Consider the following 19,630-nt stretch of genomic DNA (forward strand, 5'->3'; position numbering starts at 1 on the left):
TTCTTCTTTTGAATCATTTAAAAAAACCCACAACCACCCCCTCCCCCTCAAAAAACCTACCAAAATTCAGTCTCCTCCTTTGGTGCCAGTTTACCTGTAGTATCTCGCCCAGCAGCAGTAAACAAGTTTTATGGGAGGCAGTAATGGGGGCTTGTGCCCTTAATGCACTGGACGTTTATTTCCCCTTTTCAACCTGCAAGCGTTATAACTAAACAAAAGTTAGTATCTTTCCTTGAAAATGCAGCCTTTTAAGATCATAAATCAGTAGACCACACTAGTAGCCAACAGATAAAGTTTAAAAGCCCATATGTAGAGGAGAATATGCTGTGAACTGATAAGGCTTCAGAAGTGAACAGGTTTGAATGCTCGAGGGATTTTGGGGAATCAGTGGGGGCAAAGCTTGGTGTTACTTCTACATAAGTTTTATTTTTTAGCTAAACTTTGAAAAATTAAAGAACAATAACATCTGTGCAGATAATGTATAAAATGAACATAGACAAAAGTAAAATTAATACTAAATGCAAAAGTGTTTTAATAAGCATTGGCTTGAAGACATTAGACAATCGTCACAGGGTCTATTAAATAGAAATCCTCTGCCCAGGTTTTAATTGTCATTCCTACTCTGTGCAGACCTCACCCCAATGTAGTGTGTAATCTTTTTGCCTGTGGCTTAACTAAAATGCAGGATTCATTCTTTTGGCTTTTTCCTGTCTTTATGAGATTCCTTTCAGAAGCATATTCTATGTTTAATGGGGCTCTGAGGTGCAAAATTTGAAGTGAAACCCTGTTTTCATGTAAATTAGCAGCAAATGTCCAAGAGTGCCAGAAATTTACCCTTAACGTATAGCAGAACCATCCTGGAACTGGAGAACAAAATAGTGATTTAGGCACAGGTTTGGTTTGAAGCATGTAGATGACTTTGTTGGCACCTCACTCTATGAAAATGCCAGAGTCATCAGCAACATTGGAGCTTCAAGTCTAGCTTAGCAATCAACGTGGCATTGCTTGCCAAGAAAGATATCATTCAATGTGAGGAAGCAAACTATTTATTAACCACTAAATATGAGGATGAGAATATGCACTTTTATCATACTGTAATAAGGACTAATAAAATACTGGCAAAATGCTGGAACTCATTTATAATGAAATTGATAAAAACTTTCCCATTTATGTTTTTTCTTGTGAACCTAGAGAAACATTTCCCTTCACTTGCTGCTTTTGATGATTTATCAGTTCTGGTTTTGAATACAGGTGTTCTGATAATATTTACCAAACTCTGAAACAGGCCATCCTGGCTTCTGCCTGATAAGAGAAGCTGTTTGTTGGTCTGCAGTACCAATATGTATGAGTTTAGTGACAGAAAAACAAAGGAAGATGTGAATGCATTGATGTTTCCCTTTGGCTTTTACTCCCATATTCTTTGAAAAGAATATCTTTCAGTGCCAGAACTGTGGAGAGGTCAAAAGGACCAGGGGAGTATCAACTATAAGAGCAAAGAATAAAGACATAAAAATGAACTGAAGTGATTGAAAGACTAATTCAATTTTTTTTTAAAATCATCCAACTTTGATGCTGTAAGATGAAGGGTCCAACAGAGAAATAGAAGCGAGAGTAATGGACAGAGCATAGCACCAGGAATTAGCCAAAGCATTAGGCCACATTATTTCTAGTGGGAGGGGTGTGTGTGTGTAAATCTAGGTCAGATATTCCTGCATAGATTGTGGTGTCTTGTGTCCACTGCTCATTCCTGCTGAGAATGGAGGGTTGTGCTCTATCCCTTTGAGTACCTGTCACAGGCTGTTTGGATATCTCAAATTTACAGGACAATGTACTATGTAAACTACAGTTTATTTTATGAGCTCGTTAAGAAATATAACAAACAAGGGTTCAATTCCCTTTGCACAGACTGTAGCCTATCAGGCGAATTCACTTACTGACCACTCAAGTCAGGAAGTTTCATAACTTTTATAACCTGTAACTCTTGTGCACGTATGAGCGAAATCAGTTCCCCAGCCAAGAGTGAGAGCGCTCATCCTTCCTCCTCCATCATCATGTGGCTGCTCCTTGTATCACACCAAGAAGCACAAAAGCCTTGGCAGTCCAACTGCTGTTAGATCTGCTTCAAAAGCCTTCTGGGTAAACCGATGGTTTTATATGTTCCAGCAAGGAAATTGTCTATATCATTTTGATGAGCTAGCCAATTCTGAGGAAACTGCCAGATGCTCGATGTGCAAACATGGGGGCTGCAAGAGGCAGCAATGTGCAGGTGATAATGGCCACTTAAAGGCCTTTGAGCTCCTTCTGGCCATCTGACCTGCCTCTCGGGTCCTCTAGTTTTGACCCAATAGTGCTGCTCCATTAGGTCAGCACGTACCAGGCCTTAGCGTGAGCTGTGTTAGCCAAAAACTGAGCAGGAGGTAAGTGAGCAGTCACAATACCCAGGAAGGTTAATTTAGGCACTTCTGCTTTGATACTGAAGGCGTGTCCTGGGATAACTCCAGGGACAACAGGTAGGTTGCCTGGGCTGGGAGTGCTTTTGAGACAACCCCAGCCTCAATATGTGCAGAGGAAACTTGGGCACCCGCAGCCTGCACAGGAGCTGGGACTTGTTGCTGTACCAAAATTTTTGGAAGTGAAAGTAGTTCAGATGGCTTGTGTTTTCTCTCTCCAGCACCCACCAAATGCTAATCACTGATCTTATGTAAATCTTGCATAAGCATGTGTATAGCAATGACTCTACACAGTATCGCTGCTGTAATGTTCCTCACTTTCGTTATGCAGCAGGACGTAATCAATTCAGACATACAAAAATGACTATGTATTAATGCCACTAGGTACAAATTTAGATACTTCATGGAACTTCTGTTAAATCAGTGTAAAGTGGAGATGTATTCTCATCATACTGCCCTTATCCAATTCCTTTGTAAATAACCTCCAGGTTTTTTTTAGATTCAGGTTGTGTTGAACTTGACCTGATTATACTACATAATTTTTACTGTTTCACAATAGAAGGCTGGGGATGTGATAGTAATTTCCTCTCCATTCTGAAATAGTGTCCTAATTTTTTGTGATCATACACTGTATTTTATTCAGACATGGCTGTAGATACTCAGCACTTTGTTGGTCTTATCAATATGATATGAAAGCACTGGAGACTAAGGAATGTGTTTGTTTTATGAGGTGGTTATGCCTATAAACTCAGGCCTGTTGTAAGACACTAACTATGTGTTGCTACTTTCCATCTTAGGTGAAAGATTCCTGTACATTGTTGATTAATACATAATTTTCATAGACTCTGAATTCATAGTAATTTCATTTTTTAAATAGGCATCATGCAAGTTGAAGGAGACTGATTTATTTCTTTTATTATTTTTTCCTTGTGCAAAATGTGAAGAATTCTGAAAAGCAGAGATAATCACTGTACATTTGTATGTTAATGTTACCAGGTAATCATCTTGAAAGACTGAATATGATTAACACCTTGAATCGTAAACTAGAGAAAATGTACAACTCTTGACAGGGAGTGAAACATCTAATACAATGTGAAAACATCTGGCCAGGAAATTGTTTTCCAAACACTGAAAATTATAAGCAATTATCAATTATTTTACCTGACTATACGCATAACTCTCTTTTAGTGACACTTTAACTGATATTATGCTTCATTTCTCAGCAGTCTGATTTTTGGATAATCACCCTAGATCTATGATTTACACTCTTTTATGTTCCAGCTTGATGTGCACAGCAAATATTTCTGTGGGGTACTTTAAGGGGGCAATCAAGGCTGGAGACAAAATAAGGCACTCTTTTGACAATTGAAGAGCTTAATTTGGCAATTCTCATCAGTGAGGGATCTGACAGGAAATCCAGGTGGCCCTAAATCAGCTTGAGCTAAACTTCGAGGGAAGTGAGCCTGCATATACCAATTTTCTTAGTGTAACATAGGTGTTACTTTCAAGATCTTTCTCGAGGTGGATATGTGTATGTGTAACTTTGGGATGTGGCAAGTTGCCAGAATATGGTGGCAGGTGTATTGGCTAATTATAACTTAAGATGGGTTATCTATGATGTAGATAGCCATCTGTAAACCCTTTGTGAAAAGAAAGGGCAACTCCATCCTTTGTGTACCCATTTACACTTAAATAAGCGGTTTTTTTCTATTGCATATTTTCCCAGGCCTGAAGGTAGAGTAACAGGGACAGAGTCAAAGAATGCTAGGTTTCTTCTGACTCCAAGAACATTTGTAGCTCATAAATCCAGATGCTGTTTCTGACTTTGGAATATGGTTGTGAACCGTTCATGATTTTTATTGTGTTAATAATCCTTTTCCTGTAGCTAGCCTTGGCCATTAAGTAGAAATTGCCTTTTCATCTCAGAAATGGGGCTTCCTATCTCAAATCATTCCAAGACATGCCATCAAACTGGCATCCCTAGTGGTTGTTTCCTTATCCCTTAGATGAAAGTTGCAGTAAAAAAAAATGGCACTCTGTCCCTCAGCAAGAAAGTTCAGAGTAGGTCAGATCCTGACATTCTTACACAGCTGTAAGAAAAGGAAAAAAAAAAAAGATGTAAACCAGGCTGGTCATAGGGCTTCACTCTTGTATGCCTGTCGTGGTTTCAGCCCAGCCGGTACTAAAGGACCACGCAGCCGCTCGCTCACTCCTCCGCCCCCCTCCGGTGGGATGGGGAGGAGACGGAGGAGAGGAAAGAAAAAGAAACTGGAACCTCGAGGGTTGAGATAAAGGCAGTTTACTGGGACAAACACAAAAGAGATTACAACAACAACAACGGCACTAATGAAAAAGTATACAAAAAGAGTGATGCACAGTGCAACTGCTCACCACCCGGGACCCGACGCTCTGCCACTTCCCCCACCGAAAAACAGAGGCCACCCCCCGGCCCGCTCCCCATTTATATACTGGGCGGGATGTCACATGGTATGGAATAGCTCCTTGGCTAGTTCAGGTCAGCTGCCCCGGCTATGCCCCCACCTCCCAGGTTCCTGTAAAAATTAACTCTATCCCAGCTGAACCCAGGACAATGCCCTATAAGCTATGTAAGGTCAAACCATTGCATTCTGTAACATAACTACTCACAGTACTACATCAAGCCAAGTCTTGTAGGTGAGCCTCTTAAGTTAATACAACATGATGGGCCATTTGGTATCAAAGACAACATGCGAATGCAAAATGTTATTGGCTTCCATTTTTAACTTCAGGAATCTAATCCCAAGAGGTCATATTAGCTACTCTAGTACTTTCATCATGCCAGAGAACCATATAGGTTCTATTTTGAAATTGTTTCTTTCTATACTAATTTTTTTCTTTAATATTTGCAAGTTGAGGAAATGTTCTTGGTTTTTCCCCAATGACAATTTTCTTATTTCATGAGCTAGAAAAAGAAAAGGGAAACTTTCAAGCGATTTGGTGTTTTCAGTCTGAAGTATGCTGAAAAATCAAAGTCTCAAAATATTTTAAGGAAAGGCTGAAATGATAAAATGAATGTTGGAAAATACTTTTTACTGCAGTTGAATAATTCATATAAATGCATACAATAGGATTAATGATAAATGGACATGGGAATTTGAAATGAGAAAAAGGAGAACTTAAAATGAGATAGTAAAAACAATGAGTACTGCATCTTGAATTTTCCTTTTTTTTTTTAGTAATTAGTTACAATAAGTTTTGCAACCATTCTGGTACTAATATAACAGAATTTTCTGTAGAAGACCTGCTGGAAATTTTTTAAAAACTCTACGGAATACTTGAAATACCTAATTTCCTGCTGGAATTCTGTTGTATCATTTGACAGATGCTTTAAGATCTTATTTGCTTTGCACAATCCATGTTTGCTCTAAGGCTTGCTGCTTTTAAACTCCTTCAGGAGAAGGAGTTCAAAGGTCTCCAAACCATAGGTGAATGCATTTTAGACATCCTTATGTCACTTTAGGTGACAATTATTTGGGGAGAGAAAGCACAAAGTGAGACTTGTAATGGAGGTGGACTTTATAAGTATTGGAACTATACAGAAAGGTTTGTCATGGTCCTGTACAGGTTGTTTCAACCTGGAGGTTGTTCCATCAAGTTTCCCTGGTGTTGGCATATCTGAGAGGTGATCTGCTCCTGAGCATGCTTGCCCTGCAGATGTTCTCAGGGAAAGCTTTTATTTCACTGCGGGAGCTGAAGTTCTATCCAAGCTTGGAGTTGGCAAGTGTTTCAGTGCTGGACGGAGGCCAGCATGTTCAGTTTCTTCAAGAGACGTGTTTTGTGTAGTGTAACTTCCACGCTGTTGAAGTTCTGATAGAGATATAAAAGACGAAAACAAACTAGGAAGGGTTTCTGAGGAGAAAATTTTAGACCATGCATCAAAACAAATGAGTCCTGAATGTGGAGGGAGAAAAATACTTGTATATTTAGAAATAACAGTTTCAGAAATTACTGTGATCCTGTTTTACTTTTTTCCTCATATTCATGAATTGTTAACTTGATAGAGGAAGCTTTAACCAAGCTAATTCATTAACAGTTCTGCATCCAAAGAAGTGCTAATTTAATTAAAAAATTGCAAATGAGAAGACTAGTTTTAAATTCAAGCAGTGAATGAACATTGAATGCTCTAAGGACCTAGCCTGCTAACACTAAGTGGCATTTTCAGTCAGATTTGAAGAGGGTCAAGGTAAGTGCAGGCAACTGGAAAGGTGTATGTGCCTCTGATATTCAAAACCAGCAAAAAAAACAGGACGAATAAAGATGACCATTGACTGGTATTTGAAATGAAGTGAAATATTTTCCAGAAATGTTCAAGAGCATGCATGATTTTGCCTTGTTGAGGTACAAATCTAATATCTTTAGGTAAGCCTATGCCTAACTGAGGACAAAAATTCACCTACAATTTTTCTATCTATAAGAGTTTAAAATCGCTGCTTCATGTTACATGTTCAAAATGGTTTTAGGTTTTCCATTTAATTCATATGCTCTATTTAATCATGGAAATTACATAAGTCAAAGATAACTCCTTTTTAATCTCTCTAAACATGCAGACATACTTTAGGTATTTCTGATATATGAAAAAGGTTGAGGGTAAAGCAGTCCACTCAGCCTCTGGAGACCTGATTTTGGTTTTGTCTACCACAGACTAGGTGTCTCTGGAGAAGCCATATCGCTCTTCTACACCCTTGGTTTTTCTTTCAGGAGGAAAAAGTTAATATCACTGACCGTTATAAAGCATTTGAGATTTAATTATTTATAGATTAGATAATATTACAGAATAGGTGATATAAGTAGTAGCTGATAAATAATCATCTAAGAATACTGCAAGCAGAATAAATGGGAAAGATGTTAACAGCCTCATATTTAACAAGACTACCCATAAATACATGGGCTTCAGCTCTCAAATAGTAACAGAATTTTTCTGGATTCTTCAGCTTCTCCCTAAAGCTGTGACAAGGATTATTAGTCTATTGTTACTACCCTCTGTGATTATAAAGAGGTTACAGAAAAGTCAAGGGCTGTAGCTAGACCGGTGTGGGGAGTGGGGGATATCCTGTCACTTTGGGACCCGGTTCTCTTTTGTTGACCAGGGAGTTGAGTTCAATTATATGTATTGCAGAATTTATGCACTAAGAGAAAATTATGCACTTTTTTGTCCGCTGCTCAGCTCAGAGAATCAGTTTGCAAAGAGTAGGGCTAAATCTTGTCAATCATCTCAAGAAATGGTAGCCTAGATTCTCCTCTATGTTATACTGAGTGAATCTGAGTAATGTATTAGAGAATCAACGTTTAACTTGGAAAAATGGTGGGTTAATTGTGTCAAGGTTTGGTGTCCTTGATTTCAAAGCTAAGTTTCAACAATGGCTTTTATAAGATCAAATACACTGTTTATGTAAAAACTTGCTTATTTTTTTGATTCTGAAGAGAGCAATTTTTTTCCTCTCAATTATTCATTGACAGAATCACAGCTTAGCAGTGGTTAGGCAAAAGCATGTGGTGATTTGAAGAGGAGGTTGAAGGCAAAAGAATACTTTGGCCATTGAAAAAGTACATTTCACTTACAATAGGGTTAAACACCATTACATTTATTATATGTAATGATCTAATAATCATGGAAAGAAAAAATCTCTTACTAGATTTTCATTGAATGACATTGTGAAAAGTAGCTTTAAAGGCTCTTCATTGTAGTTTTATCCAATTGAATGTCTTGTACTCACATTGTACCTTCTCAAAATCTTTAATATAGATATTTCAGGAGTTTTGACATTTATAGTACTGAACACTGAAAAGATCACTAGGTGATATGATTTCTCTTTTTTAATAAGTTACAGTAAGCAGCATCTGTATTTTTGTGCAGCACAACCCTATTGCTCTTTTAAACAGTGTGCTGACAAAACAATTTCAATATAATGAAACAGCTCACTGTGACTCCTCTAGAGAAAATAAAACTGAATTTGATGGCCTGGTTGTTACTGACAAGATGTTTTATCATGAATACTGTTAAAGTTCCACTTTTCTCATTAGTCTACTTAGAAACAGCAAAATATCTGAAACTTATGTTGCCTTATTTGTTCTTGGTGTGAACTTTGTGTTGCATAGTGAATTGATCTAAATAACAGAAACCTATAGAACTCCAAAGCACTAGGTTTAATAATAATCTTTGACCATAAAATTTGTATTAATTTAGCCTTTCTAGTCAGTTGGTTATAGGCTGTAAAACATTTCTACAGAAGAACATAATGGAAACCCAAATATTTGATTGGTATGGGGTATATCCAGCCAACCAAGGTGTTTTTCTAGGTTAGTAGCCTAGCAGATTCAACAGTGGAAATTATGAAAAGCAAAAATGCAGCAAAATAGAATCATTCTGGTTATTACCTTTGTACTCTTGAAAGTCCACCTCAGTTATCCACAGTTCAATCATTCAATGTGGGTAAAGCCTAGAGAGAAACCAACTTTGTGTGAACTTGTTTATGTTGAGTATTTGCATAGGAAACATGCTAAGGGAACCTTGTCTGTGTGTTCAGCTAAAGCATTTTTCTTACTGAAACACGAATGTAGGTGCTGACTTTGACTTGAAATATTCCAATAACTCTCACTGAAATTTCCTAAAAATCACTACCTTGAAGTGTGAGTTTGAAGAACTAGATTTTACCTCCCCAGCACTGCACCCCCCCCAAATAACCCCACCCAACCCTAAGCATTTTAAGAATTATGCTTGTTTGTTCCTTCAGCTATAGAGTTTGAGTACTTGTTTGCCCGATACTTTTGCAGAGATCAGTGTCTTCTGTAATTCTGTTGTCATTCAGTGATAAAACTGGAGGAAAATAAAAGGGAAAAGGATACTTCCATCTCAGATGGGAACAAAATCTGCTGAGAAAGCATTTGTTGGTGTTCTTGGGGAAAAACCAGACCTAAATGTTGTGATTTGGTTTTGCCTTTTTTTAAACTTTGACCCTGATAAATACTAGACAGAATGTTATTCATGTGGCTTATGGTAGTTTCTCTGTGTGTGGTACGCCATGCTTTGTTATGACAAGAGTGTGTGGTTTTCTAGTGCTTCTGGAAAGCGATGACAAAAGTGAGATACTTGCCTTTTATATATTTGGAAATGGACTTGAACAGAGCATTTCATCAGCTGTGTGCTTCGCTTAACATATTTGGAGGCCTTCAAAGTTAAAACCCGAACAAGTTCAGGTTTACAGGCAAGGTTTGTGCAATGGTTTCAGACTATAGGAAATGAAATAAGGAAACAGAGAATCAACATAATCAACAGTGTGGTTATCAGGATGGTTTGAGCTCTCAAAAAATACATCCTTGAGAATCTTTATCTTGCTGAGCGAAGAGTATTTGTGCTGTTTTGACATCCATATGAAAACATAGCTTCTGAGGTCAACAGGTAGATTTCAAAACTCATACAAAATGTAGTCTTTCATGTGAAACTGTCTACCGCAGTCTGTAGAATGCTTGGTATTTACTGAATTTGAACAATAAGAAAACAGAGCTGGTGCCATTGTGCACTATAGCTCTGGGGAAGGTATTTTATGCAGAGAGCCTAGAAATAAAATGCCTGTGCCCTTGCTTCCTTATTTCTGTCATAGTCAGAGAGGTGTATGAGGGAGACAGCTGTGTGGAAAAAGAAATACAGAACTCGCATCCTTTTAATTTCTCTGGTCATGATGTTTTGCAGGCAGGTGTAGCTGCCTATGGAAGGAGTTGTAATCACAGCTCTGGGAAACCCTTAAAGAACTGCTATGGACACATTCATATAACTTCCATTGCGCAAACACCTCTTAGATATAGCTTTCTTTCAGAATTGTTTTCTTTCTGAACTAACATCTTGATCTGTCTATCCCACTGTCTCTTTGCCATTAGATCAAGCTCAAAATGGCTAAAACAGGTTACTCTGCCTTTGCTCTTTTCTCCAAGGGACATTGTCACTTGCTTCCTTCTCTCATGAACTGTCTGTGACTCAAGCATATATAACCTCAGTTATCAGGTTTTCTTATGTTGCTTTTACTTAGTCTTTTCAGGTGCCTCTAACCATTACAGATTTTTTTCTCCAAAGCATCTTTAAGATGTGTGCTCTCCTCTATTGCTCCCTGAGCAGGCTTTCCAAACTTAATGTCCCAATTTTTGTAACAAATTCATGTATGATTTGAATATACTGCTAAAAGACTGTGTACTGCTGGTGGCTTTGACCATTTTTAACTTCTCTTTGTATTGCTCTGCAGGTTCCCAATTTTCTTTTGCAACAAACATTTTAACTTCACCTTCAGAGGACCTTGCTTCCCTTTCTGCTTTCCACATAGTAATTTACCCATAGGTTGAATTCTCCCTAGGTCTATTCTCTTCAAATAGAGACTTCGGTATACTTTTTTCCCCATCTTGACCCCACATTAGATGTGACAAAACTTCTAGAACAATCTGTAGGCCTCATTCCTTCAAACACCTTATTTAAGCTCTACCAATCCTGACAGTGACTCTTCTGCATACTTGTCAGCTGTCCATCATGGTGATCTGTGTGTCCCTTTATTTTCCAGTACCTCTCTAGTTTATCCCTATTGATCAGCTCTATCTGGTTTTACGTTCCAATTATGGCTTTTCTGCAATGAGTTATAACCTGTGGTTTGCTTGTGAAGTGCTGTTGCTGGGAAATTCTGGACAATGCTTTTTGGTGTGTAGGAAGGGTTTGAGATTAGGGGGTTTCTGTTCATCTCCTGTCAGTTGCTAGCCTTTTATTTTAAATGCTGACTGATCAAACTGAAATATTTACTAATATCCCATAATCAGAAGGTGTTGCTCCAAAACTTATTCTGTACCTTTGTCCAAGACAATACAAGGGCAATTAAAAAATTCACTGTCCAAAAAAGGATTAAGAAAACAGTTCATGGTGGTTTCATTCTCCACTAGCATTTGTTCAGAATGACTTCAGTAGTCTGAGAACAGAATTTCATCCTGACATTTGAACTGCACTTGAAATTCTTGGCTAATGTTTCCATATTTATAATTTATGTAGAAAGCTGGATTTGTTTGTACTTCACCCTGACTTTATACCATAAGAATTTAGGGAAGGATGTGATGCTTCCTTGACGTTTCTACCGCTGATTTAAATAAAAATTGTTGTTACGTGGCATTAGACAAAATGAACACGCTCTGAGGGGTAGAACTACTGTGTTGCATAGATGTTTTTCTGTCTTGCTAAAATATAGATGGAAAAAATTTCCTGAAGGCTTAAATGTTCAAAAAATAATTGTGCTTTTTTTAAAGTGCTCTTCCGTAGTTAGATTTTGTATCCTTTAACAAATGTTACAGGCTTTAAAAAAGGACAATGTTCTCTCAAATTTTTATCTCTAGTCTTCAATTCTAGCCTTAATTAATCTAGCTATTGTGGACTGCATGGCAGTGGATTAAGTGATCCTTGTACATAAAGTCAGTCAAACACTTTAAGTTCTTGTGGGATAAAAATGATGGATGATATATATTGCAGTTGGCCTAGGTGATTGTTATAAGTCCCTTCCAAATGCAATATTCTATTCTTTGAAAAATTCTATTCTATGTTATTGCCAAGTCTTGCAGACAGCGATGTTCAGGCCATTGTGCACTACTAAATATACAGAGGTACTTGAAAGTTGCATGAAATAAACTCTGAAGAGAAATAATCATGAGAGTCTTAACTGAATTAATTGTTTCAAGAATAAATATCTTCCTGGCAAAGTCCACAGAAAGCAGAAATAAAACAAATGTCCGGTTTATAAATCTGACATAACTGATTTTGCTTTGGTGGTGTCCTGGGTTCAGCTGGGATAGAGTTAATTTTTACAGGAACCTGGGAGGTGGGGGCATAGCCGGGGCAGCTGACCTGGACTAGCCAAGGAGCTATTCCATACCATGGGACATCATGCTCAGTATATAAATGGGGAGCGGGCCGGGGGGGTGCTCTCTGTTTTTGGTGGGGGAAGTGGCGGAGCGCCGGGTCCCGGGCGGTGAGCAGTTGCACTGTGCATCACTCTTTTTGTATACTCTTTCATTAGTGCCGTTGTTGTTGTTGTTGTAATCTCTTTGTGTTTGTCCCAGTAAACCGCGTTTATCTCAACCCTCGAGGTTCCAGTTTCTTTTTCTTTTCTCTCCTCCGTCTCCTCCCCATCCCACCGGAGGGGGGCGGCGGAGTGAGCGAGCGGCTGCCTGGTCCTTTGTTACCGGCTGGGCTGAAACCACGACAGGGGGGAATCTAGATGACTGACTTGGGTGTTTCAGTACCGCAATGACAGCGTTGGACCACAGCATCTCCGCTTAACCTGGGAAGCAGGTGCTCACTCTTTTGTTTGCTGGAGTTGCAGAGCTCTGGTTACCTACTGGGTGTTGTGGTTTTCTTTTCGCTGGAAACCAGGGTATGATGATGAATACCCACATCTCAGCAGGAAAACGGTCCTGGTTTGCAGCTTTGGGCTTAGGTACTGTTGCCTGTGTTGTGTGGCATGCATGGGAGAGGTAAAAAAATAAGTTTGAGTAGTACTTTAAAGAAGCAAGATGCTTTGGAAACAGTCTACCCGTCTTGCAACCAGTTTGGATTATCACATAGTTTACATTTTGTCACTGCCATGAGTATATTCTTTATGAATAATTACCTATTTGGATGCATATGTTACTTTCCCTGCAGCATGAACTTTAACCCCTAACTGGATCAAAGTGGTTTTTCAAATCTGTTTTTAACAGTAGGTTCTTAATTTTTTTTTTCTGATATACTATGGTAGCAAGGATAAACTTGATTGTTTCTGATACCCTGAGAGAAGGCAAGCCAAAAAAGAGGTATCATCTTCTTATAAAATGTATCAAGAATGTTAATTCAAATAAGTAACTTCTTTTCTACAACAAAAAAGTTGAAGACAAACAGAAACTAGAACTTTCCAAAATGTTTTAATCACCCTTATAGTATGCTGATGGGGTATAAGAAATGCTACTTTTTAATTTAAAATAAATCCAGCTTCTGCCTAATGTGTGTAGTGGGCAATTTGCAATTATGATCTTCATGATGAGATTCCTCCATGAAATGAGAGGTGTATTATAATTTAAATAGAGTTGTAGATCTGGTTGATTTTAATTTGTGACCCAGGGGTCACTAGTTATTGGTTGTAATAACCCTCCAGTAATGTGACTCTTCAAGGCACATTTGTATAATGAGAAATCATAACTAGTTATAGGAAGCATGATGATTTTTTTGCTTTTCCAATTCAAATATGCTGCTCTATCAGTCTCCATTTTATATGCTTAAAACTCCAGTGAACATGGTTTTTTGCTATAAGAAGCTTTGAAGCTGTTAGCAGCATCTGATTTACGGAAGTTTACATGTTTCTGTTGTTTTCAGCATGCAGCTATAGTCCATTGTTTACTCTTCTGAAAATTCTACCTCTCTTGACAGCGGTATTGCTTAGTAGTTGTGATTTTGGTGCACTTCAGCTTTTTGCCACTCTTCCCCGGTTTTGTGACTTGAGTGACTAGTTGATGACGCTTATTAACTGAAATGAAATTACAAAACTTATATGTTTTTAACTACCAGGAGACAGTCCAAAGCTGTAAGGGATAAAGAGCTAGTTGGTCTTTTCACCCAAGCATTTAAATGTCTTGCGCTGAAACATCGTAACTAACTTAATTTTTTCCTGTTGAATGCTTGTGCATCTGTCAGGGCTAAGATGACAGCGCTACCTTAATGTGCTTGTGTGTACCTGAGGAAGCCATCTTGGTTTTGTTTCCAGCAGTAATAACACTGTAACAAGACTTTATTCTTCAGTTTTCTTTGGTTTTACTTCTGCTGCTTCCCCAGTACTGTTTTTGCAGACAGCCGGAGCTTGTCACTGTAATATTAACTCAAGTTGCTCAGCTTTTAGTGAGCTTGAAATAAGGCCAGGTCTTGCTTGTGCATGTCCATGTACACCTGTGAGCACACAGAGCTGGAGGTGTACCAAGGTGTCAATGTGCTCCCAGTGTGGCTGGGAGTTTGCAGGAGTAGATTTTGCTATTCTTGTTGGAAATACGTACTGATTGCCTTTGGAAATAGGCATGGAATGAGTGATGGGAAAATGTTGCATGTGCTCTAATTAAGGAGCGCATCAGGGATTGTTAGTCGCTGTCCCCACCAGCTTTTCAGAAATGCTGTTGACAAAGATGTTGTAATAGTCCACACAAAGTGTCAGGGGAAAAAATAACAGCAACAACTTCTACCAAAAAAAGGAGAAAGTACTCTTTTTATACCACCCGATATCCTTATTGCAACAGGCAGTCCAGTAAGATGTCAGTCAGATGAGTTTATATTTATAACGGGGCTTTCAAACCTCTATACTGCACCCTTGAGTGTTGCATGCCACATGGATGGGAGTAGCTGCAGGGATAAATGATATTTTGGAGTAATTTCTGCGCAGTATCTATTGCTTTATTCATAACAGATTTGAGATACAAAGTCTGTGTTCTCAGGCTTTGGACTGAATCTAGTGTGTACATGTTGCCTTTCCGAGTGTGAATTTCTTCAAACCTGGATAAGGAATGGCCTGACGTTGCTATCCTTTAGCTTATATCAGCTTGATAAAATAAGTAATACCTCTTGAAAAACTAATGAGCCTACTTCATTAGAGTTAATAGTGGAGACAGAAATGATTATCAAATGAAATTTTTTGCATTACAAGATGCTTCAGAGATGACAGGCAGCTCATGTCTTAAGAGTAAGTTCGAAGTAGGCAAAGAATGCATTTAGCCAGGCCTGCTACAATACTTTTTAGTGAAGAAGTATTCATGGAGGTAGCTTTTATAGTAGTGTAAGTTCTCATTTTACCTTAATTTATTAATGGTTATCATCAACAAGCTTTCTCAAGGAGTTTATAGACCCAATTCTTAAATTCTGCCTTCAGTTGCACTCGGCAGAGGTAGAAATAAACCAAAAATAACTCCCACTTACATGTAAGTAAATATTTTCCTGCTACAGAAACAAAGCAACTTCACTGAGAGTGGATTGTTTAAAACAGAAAATGAAACCCAGAGGTCACGTTTCCTGTTCAAGTCAGGTTTATCTTTTCTGAAAAAAATAATCTTAATACTCTCTCCTTGTGATTGACTCTCACCTTTTAATCCCATGGATTTTTTTAACTCTGTACGAAAGGTGTATTGGCTACATGCCAATCGTCAAAACTGTATTTATTTATATTAATGTATCGGGACTCTTGTTGAAAAAAAAATGCTGTACAAACACCAGAAAAGTAGTGATTCTCCCTGCAAGCTTCATAATGTAAGAACAATTGGATGCTGTGTGTTAAGTTTGCCGATAGAACAAGATAATGCTCTAATGAGGTTCTAAAACTAATTTATGTTTGCACAACTTTTAGCTCAAGTCAGCAGCCACTCTCAAATCTGAATTCACATCAGAAATTCAGTTCATATGCCACTTACATCTCAAATATTTACCTAGGGTCTCGCATGGGATTTTTTACTTGTAAACCACCCTGGTAGAAATAAGTAGCTCAAAACCACCTCTTCATGTTCTGCTTCTTGGTGAATTATGGGTGATCTGAATGCTGGATTTGCAGTGCCTTTGCCTGCCGGGGCTTTACTACTTAATTTCTTGGTTACACTAATGACAGCATCTTGTACAGAACATAAATAGATGTGACACTAGTGAAACATGACTCTTCCAAAGAATATCGATCAAATATTTTTGTTGCTGTTCAAAAATCCAAGCTGAAGCCTTTATCTTGAGTTTTGTCATAAGTTAACAAGAAGTTTCTGCAAACAAATTAAACCTGAAATAATTTAGATATACTAAACCAGGTAGAATATGATCGTGAGCTCAATATGTTAAAGGAGATCAATGGAGCAAATTCAGAAATAATGGCTGATCATCAGTCATATCAAGTAAACTAAAACAAAACCAGCATGAAGCCTCGGTATAAGTTATAGTTGGTTAATAAATAACTCTTCAAGCCACAAGATGCATTAATCTTTTTAATGTGGGACAGATCTAATTAAAATCTCTTCTTGCTGAGTGACGCTATACATTACAGTTTAGGTGTAGGGGTGAAGGTTGGGTGTGTGTCGGCTACTGCAGTCCGCTCTGGTCACGTCTGTTGTGTGGGTCCCCGCGAAGGATGCACGGTGTCTCCCAGCCCCTCCACCAAATTGTCTGAGGAAAATGGGCTACGGTGGAAGGGAAGAGCCTTTGGTGTTGCCCATTGCGGTGGGGATGATAAGTGGGGACTGGGAAACTCTCCCAGTAATTAATAACTGTCCAGTTCAGAAACGCGTGTGCACGCAGGCAGCAATGAGTGAAGGGAGGTGCTGGGGCAGGGACTGGGAGGAGGCAGGGAACTACGGGGAGGACGGCTCCTGTCTGATGAAGTGGAAACGGTCCTGCACGCTGGTAAATGAGCCTGTTTCTCCATCAGCTGCTGACTAAGAATCAACTTAAAACATGTAAAACCTTCTCCGTTTGCCAACTGAGCCTGACAAAAACACGTCGTGTTTCCTGTGCTGAAGTTTGCAGGCTGTGTGTGTAGCAGCCCCTCCTATTCTCTGCCTGGTCTTCCTTGCAATTTTAAGTATTTAGCATCGCTCCCTGGCGAGTAGCTCCAGGGGCCATCTCTGATGTTCTCCCGTACTTGGACGAATCTTTTTCTTTCCCCACAGTCTTGTAAGGGACTAAAATGTACTGTTTGACCCTTTTTTGACTTCAAAAGACAAAGTAGCTGTCTGCTGCAGTAGTCCTACAGTGACTTCTACAGGCAATTGGGGTTAGTGTTGAATAGGAGAAAAATAGATAAAAGCTGTCACTTTTCCTTCCTCAATTTTTTTTTCAAATATCTCTTAGCCCTCTGCTCTCTGAATACTCTTATGCTTTCTTCTTTTTACTGCTTTATCTTGATTAGTTTTTCTTTTCAATTATATTGATACTTTAAAACTATAATGCGAGGAGCTTTTCTTCTGTCACTGTTTTTTTCCCTGGTACTTCTAGTCTTTTATTCCTATTTCTGATAACTGGCTATTGAAGATTATTTTTTACTCCACTGAAAATCCAAAACATGCCTCTTGAAACATTCCTCTTTACAATATGGATTTCAGACAATATACTAGAACTAAGATTAGTGAGGGAGGCAACAGAAGGTAGTTTGGAGACTTGGAATATTGAACTGATAAGAATATTGTGATAAATGTTGCATAGGAAGGATATTACCAATATTGTAATCAATAAAAAGGCAAGTGAGTTAAAGTGCATTTTAATCGCCTCATCTTGTTTCAACAGAAGAGAATAAATATTTAATGTACAACAGACTATTTTGTCTATCGGGATACCAAAAGAAAAGTTTTAACAAGTAACTGGAACTGAAGTTTGAACACTTTTTACCTGTTCTGTATAATTTTAGTTGAACATATTTTAAGGTCCCAAATTTTAACAGGCCAACACTTTTATGTTGAGCTGACTTAAGATTTTATTTCCTTGCTTAAAACTAATACACCACAGAAAAACCTAGGTTTTATTTGCCAAGGTTATATGGATTTGGGGCTGCTAAATTTCTCCAAATTTTCAAGCTGTGTATGAAAATGTGTGGACCAATGTACTTGTTTGCTCGCTAGCATCTTAAGGTGCCATTTTGGCTGACAGTTAAGCACATGTCTCCATGCCTATGCTGTCACTACTTTACCTTGTCTAACTTAGGGATATATTTGAATAGGAATGCCAACTTTACTGCTATTGTTCATACGGCTGATAACTGCTGCGTCGAGTTTCTTTATTTCTGTAATCCAGAAAATAAGTTTTCTTTTGTTCAGCCTCAGCCCACAGCTTTTTTTCCCTCTGAACTAGAATGGCTTTGTGTCCTGGATTTAAATGCTCAGCATGACACGATATGAATTCCCACACAATGCAATGTTGCTTTTCCCTGGAACGATTCCTAAAGACGTGGTTCCCTGCATCTTCCTCCCCAGGCCAAGCAACAACAAAACATTAACATCTCAACACTTTAAAAATGTATAAGCAGCATACAGAATAACAATGCTCTAGTCATTTCTGAGGTATCCAGTGCGATGCGTGGGCGGTAAGTGATTAGGCTATTAGTACATAGCGGGTAGGTCTGCACATTCCCCTGCGACTTCAACGTCACAGTTACCAGGCAGCAATAAGTTGATTAGTTGAGTTTTGATCACGGCAGGGCTCTAAATCAGTGCCCTCTGTTTTTGTCACTCCTCATTCTTTTGACAGTTCTCTTGGGAGTTTTGTGATAATGTCACTTTGCTGCTCGTGGTGTCTGACTGCTTGGGAGGTGGTTTTTGAGAGCTGTGACTGTCACGGTGACAATCTTCACAAACAGCCTTGGTGTCATAAGGGCAAAGATGTGCAATGTTGTTCTTTTGGGTGTTTTTGTTTTGGTGTTTTTTCCTCCTCCCCCCCCCCCCCCCCCCCCCGAAGTAGTGGCAGCTCCGTGGATTTCATGCCGAGTGTCTTGTTCTGCTGTGTATGTTCTTTTTACGCCCACAAGCCTTCGGTGCTTGCTTCTCCAGTAACTAGGACCTACATCTGGTTTATACGAGGCACAAGGATCCTGTGCGTCTGCTGTTCCTTGTGATGGCTTTGCTGGAATTGGGCCTTGCCTCCCCATGCTCGATCTCTCTTCTACTGTGTGTAATTCTGTCACGTTTGTCAGTCTTAAAGCAAATCTAGCTGACTTCATTTGGTAGAGAGTTACTTATACTTTGTCAAATTCTGGTAAGTTCTTTTAGTGGCTGGTCAAGGTATTCAAGTGCAAACTCTTTTCCAATAAAAATCGGAACTTAGTGCTCTGAACAACTCTAGCTGCTTTTTTCCTTTACAATGGAACCTTTGCTTTCAGACTATTCTTTTTAGATTAATATATTTTCACGCTGCTTACTGTAGTTATTTTGTAACAGAGGTAATAAAAAATTAGTGTATGTCTCATAGACATAAAAATCTGTTTTCAAGGAAAAATCTGTACCTTTCTTGTTAGCATCTGGTGTTCTATACTGAGGAAAAAAAAAAAAATCATTTATATACCGAAGGTGTTACTGGGTACGTATGAAATAAGTATGAATAAAATACTATTGATTAGCAGGGTGGGAAATGAGCTCTGCATGCCATCTAACTATTTTGG

Source organism: Accipiter gentilis, chromosome 12, assembly GCF_929443795.1.
Source record: "Accipiter gentilis chromosome 12, bAccGen1.1, whole genome shotgun sequence".
Classification (NCBI taxonomy): Eukaryota; Metazoa; Chordata; class Aves; order Accipitriformes; family Accipitridae; genus Astur; species Astur gentilis.